This window comes from Lagopus muta, chromosome 30 (assembly GCF_023343835.1).
Source record: "Lagopus muta isolate bLagMut1 chromosome 30, bLagMut1 primary, whole genome shotgun sequence".
Classification (NCBI taxonomy): domain Eukaryota; kingdom Metazoa; phylum Chordata; class Aves; order Galliformes; family Phasianidae; genus Lagopus; species Lagopus muta.
In genome coordinates this window covers 534,208-549,673 of record NC_064462.1, presented here as the reverse complement: position 1 = coordinate 549,673, position 15,466 = coordinate 534,208, and the positions used below count along the sequence as shown (strand labels likewise).

Sequence of the window (15,466 nt, the reverse complement as noted above, 5' to 3'; positions counted from 1 at the left end):
TCAAACAGCTGTCAAAGAGGAGCGATCAGGCAGATAACAGCATGAACAAAATGAAGTCTCACATGCAGGCTGTGGCGTTCCCATGAAGTCACAGCTGTCCAAGAATAAAACGTGATCGTCTCTAGAAGTGTCGGGAAAGCTTGAGGCATCGCTGCTGACAGCAGCCCTGCTGATTTTGGCTACTCTCACTACAGTCAAAAACCGGAAAAGCCCACTTTCAGGCAGGATCCATGCGCTGCTGCAGCCCAGGTGGGTTTTTTCTCTCTGTGAAAAGCCTTCACATTAAGCTTACCTGACATAGGAAGTCACTAACTATCCTGTGAAACGTGGTACTCTTGAATCCACGAGCCTTTCTCCCCGGTGCACAGGGCCCTGAACTTTTCAGCCGTTCGAGGGACAATGTGTGAAAGCAGCTCCGTGGCTGTGTGTCCTGAAGGTTCATCGCTGGCAGAAACGTCAAAATACACAACAACAGGGCTGGTGTCCTTTGACAGCTCCGCTGCCAGAGAGAGCTGGCCCTTCTGCAGCTCTGACAAGCTTTGCTGGCATTCTTCAATCTCCTCTCGAAAGAATCAGCCAGTTCTTGAACTTCTCATCTGACCGCAACTCGCTCTACTTCCACTTCACCGTCTGAAAACAAACCCAAGAAGAGATTTCCTTAGCTCTACTCACTGCAGCCAGAGATCAGCAGCTTTTGTTCTGTAGGATCTCCAGGGTAAAACAAAGCCAAACAAACAAAGCCAAACAAAACCGAAAAGAACTGTAAAAACCACCCAACCGACTCACCAGCATCACCTGTAGCTGTCCAAATTCAAACAGTTTGATGTTTCAGAGGGCAAGGAGTTCATTTCTGTGGCGATGACATGCTTTGCACGCACCTCAACAACTTGGTCCCTTCTCATGAGGGTCCTGGAATACTTCTGCTGTGTCCGGAAGAGGACCTTCAGCTCTCCAAGAGCGCGCTCCTTCCGCTGAGCAGCATCTCTGGCCCAGCTGTAAAGTTCTGCCCTCTCTTTGAAGACAATTCCTTCACATTCTTCTCCAGACTTTACCTCCACCTAAAACACAGCACAGTAATGCGTGATTTCCCCAGAAGCTGTTGTCACCTACAGCACTGTTACAATTCTGACATCAGATAATGCAGAATTATTCAGTGTTTTCCTCTCTTCAGTGGCTTTGTACCCTCAGCTCGACACTCATCATGCAGTGAAGTGAATGAAAAGCCCTGCCTTCTCAAAATGGAAGAGCCCAACAAGTTCCAGCGTTTGAAATTCATTTTAGCAATGCAACACGGTCTTGCTTAATCATTACACTAACCTGCAATTAAGGTCTGTTCTTTACAGGAGACCAAACTAGAAGATTACAGTCATTGCAAGCTTCTCATCCTATTAGGCACACTAGGGTCAAACACGAAATCCAGACACAAACAACTGTGTTAAGCCTTACAAAGCTACACAAGGCTACTTCCAGTTAAACTCATCTCTACTTGAGCTGACAGTTCTCCTTCCTAAAAAGCTGCATCACCACCTCCTGGTAAATCCTGTGATACGTGAGCAGTTTCTGTGCATTCTGCTTCTTCGCTGCTCGCAGCTGACTGCACAAATACCGCTGTTGTTCACTGGTTGCTGCAGTGTGTAATTCTTCCTTCCTTGTACACACTGAGTCAGCACGACTAAGAACAAGCAAATCAGCCACGAGAGCCTAACATTCAAACTGCATTAAGTCTGGACACTCAGAATAACCGCTCCCTCCAATAAAGCCGCATTTCCCCTCTCCCCTCCCTCCCTCCCTCCCAGCAACTGATAAATTTCTTCATTTATAATTACAACTGCAGTACAGAGAAATCATGATAGTAAGTTCTCTGTCTCCAACTTTCCTACAGTTCCTATAGCTACTACTGCTTCAGAGCAGCTAAGTAACAGGGATTAAGGGAAGCGAACAACTGGGGAAAAAAAAACAAACAAGAACTCTTCATTACTCTTAAGACACACTCAAGCTTGACTCGACAAGAGACTGAAGTGCCTTTGGAGCAGTGCGATTCCAAAACGAGCACCATTTCCCTTGGAAACTGCTCTGAAATCCCTCCACTCTTACATACCTGCTAGGAGGAATTCTACTAGCCAAAGCCGTTTCTACTTTAGGAGGCAAAGCTGTTTCCTTTCTCTCCCCGAGAAACCTAAGATCTGTGCCTTAGTTCCAGTGCCAGAACAGACTTGGGACACAGCCCAACAAGTCAAGCAGTTTTCAATCTGCTGGATGCTTTATTTCTCACTAAGTGAAGATAGCCTAAGAATAATACTGCAAATTTATTGCCTAAACTTTTGTAAAGACTCGACTCGTACTTTCTTCCCTTGAGTTTTCACTTCTTTCTGAGAGCCTTCTGGACTGGCATCCTCCGCGCTGCTACTCACGCCACAGACAGGTGTGGAAGGGACCTGTGCAGTTTCTCCTTCAGCCTTCTCCTCAGAAGGTTTAGTTTCCACAGCAGTAACACGTTCCCTCTGCAGCTCAGGTTTGACTGGGGGGCCTGCTGCAAAGAACAAACATTAGTGGAAAACAGCTGATAAGACAGCTAAATACTGAGATCATTTCTGGCACGTACATTATAAAGCAACCTAACGATACTCAGAACATCTTGCATTCAGAGCTTTTGAAATGGCATCCTTAGATAAAAGGACACTCATTCAGGATAACTAAGGAACTGTAAATCCGCCATGCTTTGGTATTCTGCTGCTATCCAAGAACCTCCATGCAATAATGAAGATTTCAAACTTGCCACTGCCACTACAGACACCAGCTTCCTTTGACATTTACTTATATTTCCGGTAGCCCAATATGTGCCACCTTTTATTACTATACAGACACTCACAGCCTCAGAAAGGGTGACTGGCCAAATGGAAGATGACAGGTTTTCTCAGTTGAAACACTGTTAGAGTCTGTTGGTTCCAGTAGCACTATACTTTCCTCTTCCCTTTGAAACCTTGAATTTCAGCTTTGAAATTCAAGTCTCAGACCAGGAACAGGTCAGCATTTTCATACCGTTACAAGAATTAGTGACGGCCTTACACCAAACAAAACACAGCTACAAGGAAGAGCCATACGGGAATCATCTACAGAGGAAAAGCAAAACCAAGGACTGCAAAAGACAGTCAGAAATGGAAAGCTGTCTGCAGCAGCTGTACTACCAATGAGCTCTGAGCATGTGAAATTCCAGAAGATATGACACAGCGACTGAACAGAACTTATTTCACATCTCTTCTGGGAAGTACAAGAAAAAACAGGACAATGCAAGGCTGAAGCTAAAGATGTAAAGCTACCGGAAAGGAATGGAGGCAGAGCAGCAGGATGTCTCCGAGTTGAAGGGATGACTCGAGTTGAAGCTGAAGCACACGTGCTGCTCTCGTAGCTGGCCAGTCAGAGCGAGGCCTGCGCACATTCACTGCCAGTTCAGCTCAAAAAAGGCACTCAGCACTTCACCCTGACATCTTAAACAGCGCCTCGCACAGATGCCAAAATCCTACCCGCAACTCCCTGTCTCACTGCAGAGTAACGCTGCATCCTGCATAAGGCACGTTTCTGTTCTCACGTGCAAATAGCTACAACTCAGTACCACTCAAGTTGAAAGTCTAGGACTTGAAGATCACAGACCTGCACTGGAACTGAAAGAATCGACATACTATTAAGACAGAAGAACTCAGACAGTGACTAGCACTAATGAACGACTGACTAATGAGCAGCACAGTTGAATAAATTACTAGTTCAATTAACGCTCACCTTCTTCCAGAATTTTGAACGAGAAGTTGGAGGGCCCATCTTGTGCTGGAGGAGCCAGCTTGGATGCCTCGCTCTCCCAAGGTTTCTGAGCTGCACTGCAGCTTTTGGGTGCTTCAGCCACTCCCGGTTTTTCCTGCCCTGCTTTCTGAGATGTTGAAGTTCCATCAGCGCTCTTTCCTGGAGGATTAAAGCCGAATCCAAAGGGGGAACCGATGGCCGAGGTATTGCCAGATGGGAATGTCTTTTCGTTACTGAAAACGCTCTTGACAGATTCAGACCTAAATACAAACTTTGGAGCAGAAACCACGGTTTTTCTTGGCGTTTCAGAGGTGCTTAAAGCCTCTGAGGCCTCTACAGCGGCCTCAGAACCATCACCACCATGGCTGAGGTCACTTTGTTCCCTGGTAGCTTCCTCCAGCACAGCTACAGAGTTTGCACCACAAGGAGATGCTTTGGCTGCGTTCGTACCAGAAACATGAGGTGTTATCCACGTGCCTTTCTCACAGGTGTGCTCACTCTTGTCCCTGTTTGCTGTTTCTTGAGATTGGAGTGTAACTCCACCACCTGAGGGCAGTTCATTTTTGTCTTTTCCATCCATGTTTGTCAAGTCTGCTGTACGCTCCTTGGGTGGATCATCTTTCTTAGCGCAATTTGTATTGCACTCCTCTATGCCAAATTTAAATCCGCCTGGAGGCATCCACACTGAGAAGTTACATCTTCCCTCTGCAGGCTTCGCTTCAGCATCTGCCAGATTCTGAGAGGTACACGCTGGGGTTTTCCCATCGAGTTTAAAGGAAACTTCTTGAAGAGATACTGCTGAACGAGTTTTGTTTGCGTTCTGCAGGGCAACACATTTTGGGGCAGTGGGTTCATTTCTCACTGAAGAGATGTTACAGTCCCACTGCCCTTCCTTTTTCGCAAAGGCGGATCCTAATTTGTCCTGTGCGGCACCGACACAGGACTCTGCAGGTTTTAAAGCTGTGGGTGCAAACGCAGGTTTTGTAAAACAGCCTGGTTCAGGCAGAGGTGGATTTGCGCTCGCCTGGGGCAGGCCGTAGTTGTAGCGATCATCACCTCCACGAGGAGAAAGGATTCCAGCAGACGGAGCATCAAAACACACAGGTGCACCACAGGTGCCTTGAGGAAACACACCAGCACAAGTGCTGTGCAGGGGCGGCGCGTGGATCGCTTGTTGCTGAGCACGTCTACGTGCTGAGGTGCAGCTCCGTTCATGCCACAGACAGGCGCCTAAAGAAAAACACACCGTTACTTCCTCGTGCAAAAGGAGAAAAAGGGATCAGGGGGCTGAAGCCCATGCAACGTGCACTCTTCATAGCAAGGTGCACCTTAAAATTAGATCTCAACTCTCACCAGTTTAAACTGAAATCATACGTTCAAAACTTGGATGGTATCTGAACACACAGACTGGAGAGAAGCGTAAGTGAACTGACTCATTTCCTTTAGTATCAAAAAAGTCAAAACCAGCAAGTCCCCATACTACTGTGGGGAAAAGAACATGGCAGACAACGAGCAGAGGACATGTGCCAGCACGTTAAAAACATCTCTTGCTGGCTGTTTCTCCCAAACCCCACATCCCAAAGATCAGCTGATAATGGAACTTTCTGCCTGTCTCCAGCAGACCTCAAGTGCAGTAAATGCTCTCTAGGGAACCGCAGTTATACCCAGCTGCACACAGAATCACAACCAGCTGTTTTCAACAAAGCAGTAGAAATGGCTTGAGCAGATTCGTTTGTCCTCACCTCTGTTGGTGGTACATTGGTTGCAGCAGTTCTTCAAAGACACTGCGAGTCACAGCAGGTGACTGGCTACTGCAAACAGACGGGCCACAGGTAGCAACTGAAAAGGAACACCAAGAAGAGAGTTTGCATCCAGTTCTCATTTCCGACTTGAATGAACTTTCCCCAGGGACCAGTTTTACTCATTCATCTCAGAACACTGCAGAAAGGTTTTAAGAAGTCTCACTCTGTTTAGCTACGCGGTCAATTAAAAATTCAGCATCAACTTACCCTTCCAAGGAGCTTCACAAACATGCTGTGCTCTCCCATAACCATCTGACACAGGATCTGCTCCACAGCTTTCAGCAGGCCAGCGATGAGATGGCACGCTTACACTGCAACTGTTACATTTCATTTCCCGTGTTTCATTCTGTTAAAGACAGAGTTTCAATTAAGAGAATGGAAACGTATGAAACACAGGTATGTGGGGAAAACCCAAGGAATGATCCCTACGACCCTTTGCTATTTAAAAGCACGTTCAAGATCTGAGACAAAAAAAAAGAAGAGTTAACTGCTGCAATAATCCACGATCTGCCCATGCTTTACAGAACCGAGACTGTTCCTTGAAGCTAGAAATAAACCCAGAGCCAAGATGACAACAGCTAAGCTGAAGAAAGCACAACTTTCTGCACACACAATCCTCAGGATTACTTCCTATATCTGAGTACCAAATTACAGTTTGTAGGCAACAAAGTTTCACTCTTGCCCTGAATTTAAGCGGATGTTTATAGCAGTTCTCTTCACTGAGTTAAGAGGCAGCCTGGCAAGTGAAGCTTAGTTCAGTGCTTGGGTCACAAAGTACTCACCAGAACAAAAAGATCAACTGTTCTGCATCCAGTATAGTGACAAAAGCTGTTTACATTTAAAGCTTCCACTTGCTGACACAGCTTTTGAAGTAAGGACTTGTGATCTTCTGCCCACTGAAGGAGAGTCTGAGCAAAGGCTTACTGAACTTGGATTTTCTTACACAAAAGGAACACTTCCCTAAAAGAGTAACCGGCTAATATACCTGGTAGGTGTTAGTTGGTGAGAAGAGAACTTCTTGGGTGATGGAATTGCATCTTTCACTTCCACGTGCGCAGCTCGTGAGATGTTTCTGGAGGCAAGACTTCCCTCCTCACCGTTCTCCCCAAGCTCCCGGATCACTGCGCTCAGCATTTCCGTCACAGCTCTAACAGATAGCGGCAGCTAGAAATTGATTGGAAACGCAAGTCGTGAGGGCAATTCTTCCTCAGAGCAAGAGACTGCGTCCTGATCTACGGCTGAACAGTGCACACGGCTTTCTGCAGAAACTCTGGGTGTTTTTGTTGTTGTTTTCCCCCAGGAAAGCCCTCCATCTGTTAACATTAACTAAGAGGACCATTCACACAAGCATTAATTCCTTTACTTACTTGGGCAGCTACTGACGGGTCAGAGGAGCTTTCCTCAATCACCTTCATCAGGCAGTGCTGCCTTTCAACAAGACAGGCTTTGCGTTCTTCTTGTTCCTCTGGTAGCACACCATCACTCTCAACCTCCTCTGCCTTTCTTTGACAAAGCTAAGTAACAGCATATCCATCAGGAAGAATTGGTCAGAACGCAAGTGACAGAAAAGCATTCTGAGGGAATGCAATTCACAAACTTACAGTGCATAGGTTCCAGTACGAAACCGCATTGTTAACAGCTTCAAAGGCTAATAAAGCATCATCAGTTTTGCCTTCAGCTGCACCCAGCATTGCAAAAGCCACACGTGCCTCTTCTTCACAGGCTGCAACCTGGAGGACCTACAACCAAAGCCACAGACAAGTCACACACAACACAGTGTGGACACCTGGAACAGTCGGTGTAAGACTGTAAGCATCTGGTAAGTAGGCAGACAGGAGGAGGTTAAGACTATGCCTGGTTTCCCTGTATGACAGGAAAGCAGCTTTTCAGAAAGCTGGTACTAAGGCAGTTCAGTGTCCTCCAATCACAGAGTTTTAAAACTCCGAGGAGTTCAACAGAAAGATACTACCAAATCTCAGCATTAGCAGTACAGTGACAAAAAAATAAGACAACCACCACCCATCAACACACAAAGCCAACCAAAACAAAACACCAACCAACCAACCATTCGCATGCAAGCCCGCGACGTACAACCCCTCTTACTCTCCTCTTTGAATATCCATCAGTACCTGGATGTCCACACCATGGAAATGCTTGAAGAGAGGATCAGCAGGTTCAGGAATACTTCTGTGCTTTTTGATAGTTTTCAACCTAAGCAGAATTTCCTTCCAGTAGCAGACGCTTCTTCCAATAGATTCCTTCTGGTCGCACGAGTTCAGGCTAACGCCCTGTTGAGGAAGAGAAATTCAAACTGTCACAGAAAATCCCAATAAAATGTCATTCTTACTTTTTCTTCTCTGATGCAGTTGTTTTCTCGAGAAGTTTCAAGAACTTTTCTCTGACACTTGGGACGTATTTCAGAAGGTCTCTCTATAGTCACAGAAAGCAACACGGGGAGAAAACAACGTTGCTTTTACCTGTGCTGTTCAGAGTCGTGAGGTAGAGAGTACTTGTCAGGCAAGGTGGTTGCTCCAGTCATGCCACCAAAATCAGCAGCACTTCTCAATACTACATTCTCATCTGATTTTATTTAGCCTGTTACCTTTGCACATCAGAGAAAAACAGACGGTACTTATTTACAGACAATCTTAACTTACTGTTGCTTGCAGGCTTCTTGCCCAGTGTATAATTAAGGCAGGTGAAGGCCGTGTCTCTCCAGGGCTCACACAGTACTCAATCCACGCTGTACAAGAAGCTTCACCGTGGCTGCCGAGCCTGGTCTGAATGTCAACAGAAACATTCCTCAGTTAGCATTCCCTCTTTTCCATCTGCTCACACGTCATTTGTTTGATGAACACAACAAGCAGCTTTAGTCCTAAGCCAGTACTTCTTTACAAATGCAATATCAGAAACGTAAAGCCCGTTTTTACAAAGCTCTTCACCATCTCACACCCCTGCAGCAAAAAGCCTTGAACGTTCAAACAAAAGGAACTGGTTTTATGCAGCCCATGGCAATCTATTCAGAAGCCCTCTAGAAGGTTGCTTCCCATATTTCCAAACTGAAGAATTCCTACGTTGTTTTTTTCTGCATGAGAGTACACACAGCATCCCACCAGGACCTTTGCTTCTCAGTACAGTTCTGTTTGCACAGCAGCAACGGTAAGCAAGGAGGTCGATGTGTGCCACGCTGAGTGCTGAACTTCTCTTGCAGTTCTAAGTTGCTAGTGAACACCATCCCGAGGAAAAAATCCTGCTTTGGTAAAAACAAACAAACAGAAGGAATTAGGGACCAAAAACCCGGCATTTAAATGCATTTAAGAACTTGGGAAGCTTGCTTACTTCAGGGACCAACAGGCAAACGCATTCAGGAGCACCTGTTTCCAGTCTCGATGTCTCGTGGGCGAGTGAAAAAGTTGTTGTAATGATCTGCGCAGTGGGAATAACACTGACACAGAATTCCACTGCAAGCCAAGCCACGCGAGGTGCTGGAGACTACAGCTGTGCATCCGAACAGCACCTGTGCAACAACAAGGGTTGTGAGAAGCTAGGGTCTGCGTCCGAGTTAGGAAGACCTGCATCTGATCAGAGCTGGGTTTCACTGCTAGAGGAGCGAGCTCTGAACGTTTCTCCCATCAAAGCACTTCCCCACCAACCTCCTCCCACCTGCTCGCCTCTGTCTAACAAGCTGCAACTAAGAAGTTCCAAGTAAGATGCTGCTTTCTTCAAGTAACTTCTGCACCTGTTCACATTACACAAATAACTCCTGCAGAAGCAACAGCTACTTCACAGAAGGGCGCAACCAAAGTACATTGGCACTTGTCAGTGGTTTTGACAAAGCACAGAATGGAGATAACATCACACTTCTCTAACAAGGAAAATCTTTGGCCTACGAGCAAGAAGCACAAACCGTTTTTTAAATGGTGCGTTATGTATTTCAAAACATGATGAACAAACTTCTTCAGAGAGGCCGCAGTAGCAGAAACTTCTATTTTATATATAAAACAGATGCACAAATATAACACACATACAAAGAGAAAGGGCCATAAGCCTCACTGCTTTGCACCCTGAATAGTCTACATGTTTCCGACCACTAACAGCCAAGTAGGAGGCCACCAGCATTCTACTCTTGTTACGCTCAAATTCAAAGCCAGACTTCATCATCAGGTTAAGCTTAAAAAATGGGAAGACCTCATTAGTTCACAACTCATGCTGGAATTATTTCACTTTCATGCCTCTAACCTGTGTTCATAGATTACACATAAATAAGTACGGGCCTTCCTGTCAGCACTTACCAGCGTACAAGCACACAAAGCTCAACAGGCAGCTTCAACTGGAAATGAATCAGAACAGACCAGAAGACAACAGTGTGGAAGCAGGAAGTATGTGAGAAATTCTTCAGAACCTGGCATGATGACGCTGCCTCTCCGCTGCAGCTGAAGGTGAAACTTCTTGCAAAGCACCCTCTCATTAGGGGAACGATGAACAGCTATGACAGACACTGGTCTGTTGCTGCAAATGAAGCACTTGGAGAAGAACCTCTGATACAGAGTCACGTGTATGCGGAGTTTAAGCAGCACCTCTCACCAATATCGTGTTCAGTAACTTCTCCTTGCTCTGGTGCCTGGGGACTGACATCTCCCACATCATCTGTGCCGAGAAAAGATCTCTCTTTAGAAGCTCCACTCCCAACGAGGCTTTCAAACAATGTAAATAAACCACTTTTGTTTGCAAAAGATTCCACAATCTCTTTCAAGAAGTCTTCCTTGCCGTGGCTTCAGTTCAGCAGCACATGACCTAGAAAAACATGGTGTCACATAAGAACACTCAAACAAGGACAACAATGTTTGATGCAGTGGGTTGTTCCTGCTGCTTCAGGCTGGGAAGCAAGATTTCCCCTTATGATATTTGCAAATTTCTAACTTACACTCTCCCTGTAATTAAGTCACTCTTTTAGCATATGGACTGACAGCAGTCCCAAGGCATTTTCAAATCCAGTTCTCCAGAGTTACTGTGAATTTTTATTATAAGGGCACTGCAATTGTCTTCAAAATAGGTAGCTGTCAGTCTCATCTATTCAGGAACAATTCAGCCCGATGCCCATCGTTTTCTTTGTTTTCATCTACAGCCCATAGGATAGTGAAGACTGAAAATGTCTGCCTCAGCTTTACCATAAAAAAAAAAAAAAAAAGAAAAAGAAAGAAAGAAAAAAAGAAAGAAAAAAAAGCAGCAAACCTGTTGGAACAAAGAAGGGAACAGAAGTGACAGGAAAAGAGCAGTATTTTCTTTTACACTTGTGTATGGGAACTGCTGAGTCACGGCCTGAACCTCTGATTGATCACCTGAGGTGAGCCATGAGTCAGCCAGAGGAGCACAGGTGAAGGCAATTCACCTGTGCTGCCGGAAGGGGTGGAGCCAGGCTGCACCCCTCCTGGACCTATTTAAGAGCTGGCTACCAGAGGGGAAGGATCTCTTCTAGAGATCCTCCTCTTTGGTATCTTCTAGTGAGCTCAACCCAAGGGTAAGCTCTTCTACTTATTCTCTTTTGTGATCCTTGTTTGCTTTGCCTTACTCTTTTGATTATATTACAATTATAACATCTTGGTTATACAACTTGGGACTAGCAGTGCGTACAAATAGTGTATTAGTAGGCAGAAACCAGCAGACTAGGAGACACTGAAAGTCAAATTCTATCTTAACGCCCTGGAGACAAAAAGAAAAAGCCCAGCACGTGTCAGGATCAAACCGCTGCTTGCAATTCATACGCAGCCAAAATGCAGAACGTTTTATGGCGTGTTCCAAGACGCCTAGCGTGCTCTTTAACAAGCCTTTAACTCTGACATTAGCTGCTCATAAGATTAAAACGGAACTACGGAACATTTGTAATTACTAGTTTCATTACCAGACTGGCTTTTTCGGTCGCAGGCCAACATTTCCAGCACATCTTGCCCAGCACCATCTCCTCTTATTAGTTTTGACTTTGGTTTAGGAATCTGGCGAGGAAAGAAAAGAATTGCTACAGCTTCTTGACAATAAAAAGCAAATCTCTTCATTTAGTCTTACAAGTTAGGAAACAAGCTTGTTTCTTTTCAGGAAAGGACACGAGGTGAGTAACTGAACAATTGCAAACAGCTGTAAGAGCGCACAAGACAAAGCGATGTTCTGAGCACAAGCACTTGTGCAAAAGGAAAACTGATTGTATTCCATAAAGCACAGAATTCAGCTTGATCAAGCTCTGCTGTCTATGCAATAAGTGTGTGAGAGCTACCCAGCTCATTCCCCTCCCTCCCGTATCAATAACCTTAATGTTAGTTAATGCAGCTGCATTACAGAGAAGGGAACAGCCTACAGGAAATACACTCGTTAGCCCTTCAGAGTCATTGCACTGCTGACAAGTGAAACAGCTGAGATTTTCTTCACACCACTTGAAATCTTTTGAACAAGTACGGAAGTGTAAGATTTGGCGAGGAGACAGCCTTAAAAACAGCAGCTAGTTTTTGGAACGCAGGCGTTCAGTGCGTGCACAGCGAGAGCACTCAACTGCAACCACTGCAGGCACAAACTGAACAGGGACTTACATGGAAACTGTTCAGGTAACACCAGGCTGCGAGTTCACACGCATCTCTCCATCGTGCCGCGCTGCTCTGGGCTGTTTCCAGCAGGAAAGTTCCAGCACGCACGTAGAAGTGTCCCGCTCCGCACAGCGCCGGCCTCGGGCCGGCATCGCGACCGCCGCCTGGAGCGCGACATCAAGGCGCCCGCGGAGCCGCTCGTCTCCAGCGAGTTCCCCAGCGCCATCGCCGGGCCGCGCCGCCCGCCCGGACGCCCCGCTCCCCCACCTGCCGGCGGCCGCCAGCCCGTGCTCGCCGCTCTCCAGGAAGCACGGAGCGGAGCGGGGCCGGGGCGGCGCGGGCTCGGCCTCGCTGAGGTCCCCCACGTCCCCACAGCCGGGGCCCCGGAAGCAGAGCGGGCGCACGACGACAGGCATCGCCGCGGGCAGCCGGGCGGGGCCACGGGGATGCGCGCAACGACGACAAAATGACCGAGCCCAAAGGACCCCGCCCGGACTGCCCGCCCCGTTCGGCGGACTGACCAATGGGAGAGGCGAGGGGGCGGGGCCGAGAGCGGGCACCCCGCCAACGGCGGCTGCGGACGTGAGGCCGCCGCGATGGCGATGGGGCCGGCGGGACGGCGGAGCCGCGAGGCTCCGCGCGGAGAAAGCGGCGCTCCGCCGCCCCGTGCCTCGGGGACGCCGGGAGGTCAGGGGAAGGCACCGCCGCCGGCCCCGTCCGTCCCCCGTCGGAATCCAGCTGTCCTCGGAGGCGGAACCGAGCCGTCCTCCGTCGTTGCGGCGAGGCGCCGTCCCCGCTGAGTGACGTCACCAGCCCCGCGACCCGAGCAGGAGGCGGTCGTGCGGAGCAGCCGGGCCTCCGAGAGCCGCCTCGGCTTCTGCAGGTGGCTGTTCGGGGGGCATCGGGGCGGGGGCCGGGGTTCAGGTGCTGCAGGGGCCGCGTGCCGCTCTGCGTTGGCCTCGTGCCGTCACTGTGGTGCTCGGGGTTCCGCTCGGCGGGGGCGGCTGCCCTGCGTCTCCCCGCCTCCCCCACCCCGTGAGTTTCACTGCCCTCCTCCCCTCCCCTCCCCCTGCCACGGATCGCCCACAACCCCCCCGTCCCTCTGTGTGACCCCCGGGATTGCGCCTCCCTCCCCCTTTTTCCCCCTTCCGTTTCCCCCGTTCTGATCCCTGTAGTCCTCTTCCAGCCCTCCCCTCTGCGCCTCCCCCATTCTGACCCCCAGGGTCCACCTATCTGTCCCCCCGCCCTCCCGATCTCTCCCCTGTCCCCCGTTCTGATCTCTAATGTCCCTCCACCCCATCACGAGTCTCCCCATTCTGTGCTCTAGAGTCCCCCCACTTTCCCAGTCCCCTCTATCTGACAACCAGAATCCCCTCTCCTCCTCCCGGGTACACCCACTCCATTTCCCCCATTCTGATCCTTAGAGTCTCCCATCACCCCCCATTACCTTCTCTTTGACCCCCAGGGTCCCGTGTCCTCCTTGCTCCCCCCACCTTCTGACCCCTTTTTCTGACCTCTGGAGTCCCCTGTACCCCCCGTGTGCTCCTCCCTGACCCCTGGAGTCAGTTCCTCCATTTTGACCTCCATTCCCCCCAACCGGACTCCTTTTCTGCCCAATAGAAGCCCCCCACAACCCCTGGCTCTCTCCTCCCACCCCTTCCTCCCTCCAGCCCCAGATGCGCTTTCTGCCTTGCAGAGGCTCTGTTCACCCCTTTCCCTTCCACAACCCACTAAATTCCCCTCCAACTCTTTTTCAACCCCATAGGCACCCCACTCCTCTCTTCTCCCCCCCAATACTCCCCTGAGGTCTACCCCAGACTCCCACCCCATAGAAGCCCCCCACAACCTCCTCACCACTCCTGGACCCCCTTTCCTCCCTGTAGAGACCCCACTCCTTTTTTTTTTCTCCTCACAATCCTCCATCCACTCCCAGACCTGCCCTTTCTGCCCTACAAAAACCCCTTTTCCCCCTTTCAACTCCTCAAGTTGCCCTCCACAATATTCCCCTCCACAATGTACCCCTCCACCCCCAGACCCTCCTTTCCACTCACAGAAGCCTCTTTCTCCTCTTTTCCCCCTCACAATCCCCTCTCCACCCCCAGGTCCCCTTTCCACATCACAGGGCTTCTAGCCCACCACAATCCCCCAGTTTCCCTCTTCCACCCTTTCTCCACCTCCAGACCCTCTTTCCAGCTCACAGAAGCCCCACTCACACCTTTCCCCCCGTAGATTCCCCACAACCCCCTATCCACCCCCAGACTTTCTTTCCACCTCTAGAAGCCTCGCTAGCCCCTTTTCTCCCTCCCGCAACCTCCCCTATCCACCCCTGGAGTCATGCAGAAGAATCTGCAGATGTCCTCGAGGGGTTTGGGGCATGTGGGGGTGTTCCCAGGTGGGTCCAGGGGGATCCTTGGGTTCATCCTGAAGGGTCTGGAGATGTCCCAGTGGGGTCTTGATGTCCAGGGGGTCTCCAGGATGCTCCCAGGGATCCCTTGAAGGATCTGGAAACTCCGAGGATGGGCCCAGGAGCTCTGAGGAGTCTCTAGGATGATCTGGAGATGTCCCACCAGTAGCCCCTATGGCCCCATAACCACTACAGCCTCATCTCATAGCCATCCCATATCCTTATCCCACACCTTTATCCCATCCCATATCCATCGCATCCACCCCATAGCCATCTCAAACCCATCTCGTATCCCTCCCTCCACACCTCGTCCCCATCCCCCACCCCATTCCCATCCCCAATCCACGTCCCCACAGATCCTCATTGCAAACAGGGCTCCCCAGTGGCTGCGGGTCTGGCTGATGGCAAAGTGCTGGGGCAGGTGGTGATGCACCTTTCTCCATTGCTGAGCTCACATGGCCATGAGTAGGCCCACTGCCTCGCTTATTGCCTTGTCTGTTAAGCTTCTCTCCTGGCTACAGAGGCTGCCAGTAAATACTATTGCTCGTGTTACGTTGTCATAGGCAATAAAATAAGCCTGTCCCAAAGACATTGGTGTCTTTGTTCTCCCTGTTGAGCCCATGGATTGGCACAACAGTGTCAGCACGCGATGGGCACAAAACTTGGACATCAGCAACGGGACTTGAAAGGCCAGCATCAGGAACGTCTCTTTTGGAGAGAGACTGAGAGACTGGGGCTCGTTGAGCCTGGAGAGCAGAAGGCTCTGGGGAGACCACGTGGCTGCCTTTCAGCACACGGGGCCTCACAGATCACCCAGTTCCAACCCCCTGCTGCGGCCAACAGCGAGATCAGGCTCCAGGTCAGGTTGTGCAGGGTGCCATCCAGCCTGGACCTGAACA

The 15,466-nt window shown here is 49.3% G+C and overlaps 1 pseudogene; it reads right to left on the bottom strand.

Moving 5' to 3' along the window:
- Window positions 1-298: 298 nt before the first annotated feature.
- LOC125685959 (E3 SUMO-protein ligase RanBP2-like) lies at window positions 299-12,579 on the bottom strand (annotated as a pseudogene).
- Window positions 12,580-15,466: the final 2,887 nt, after the last annotated feature.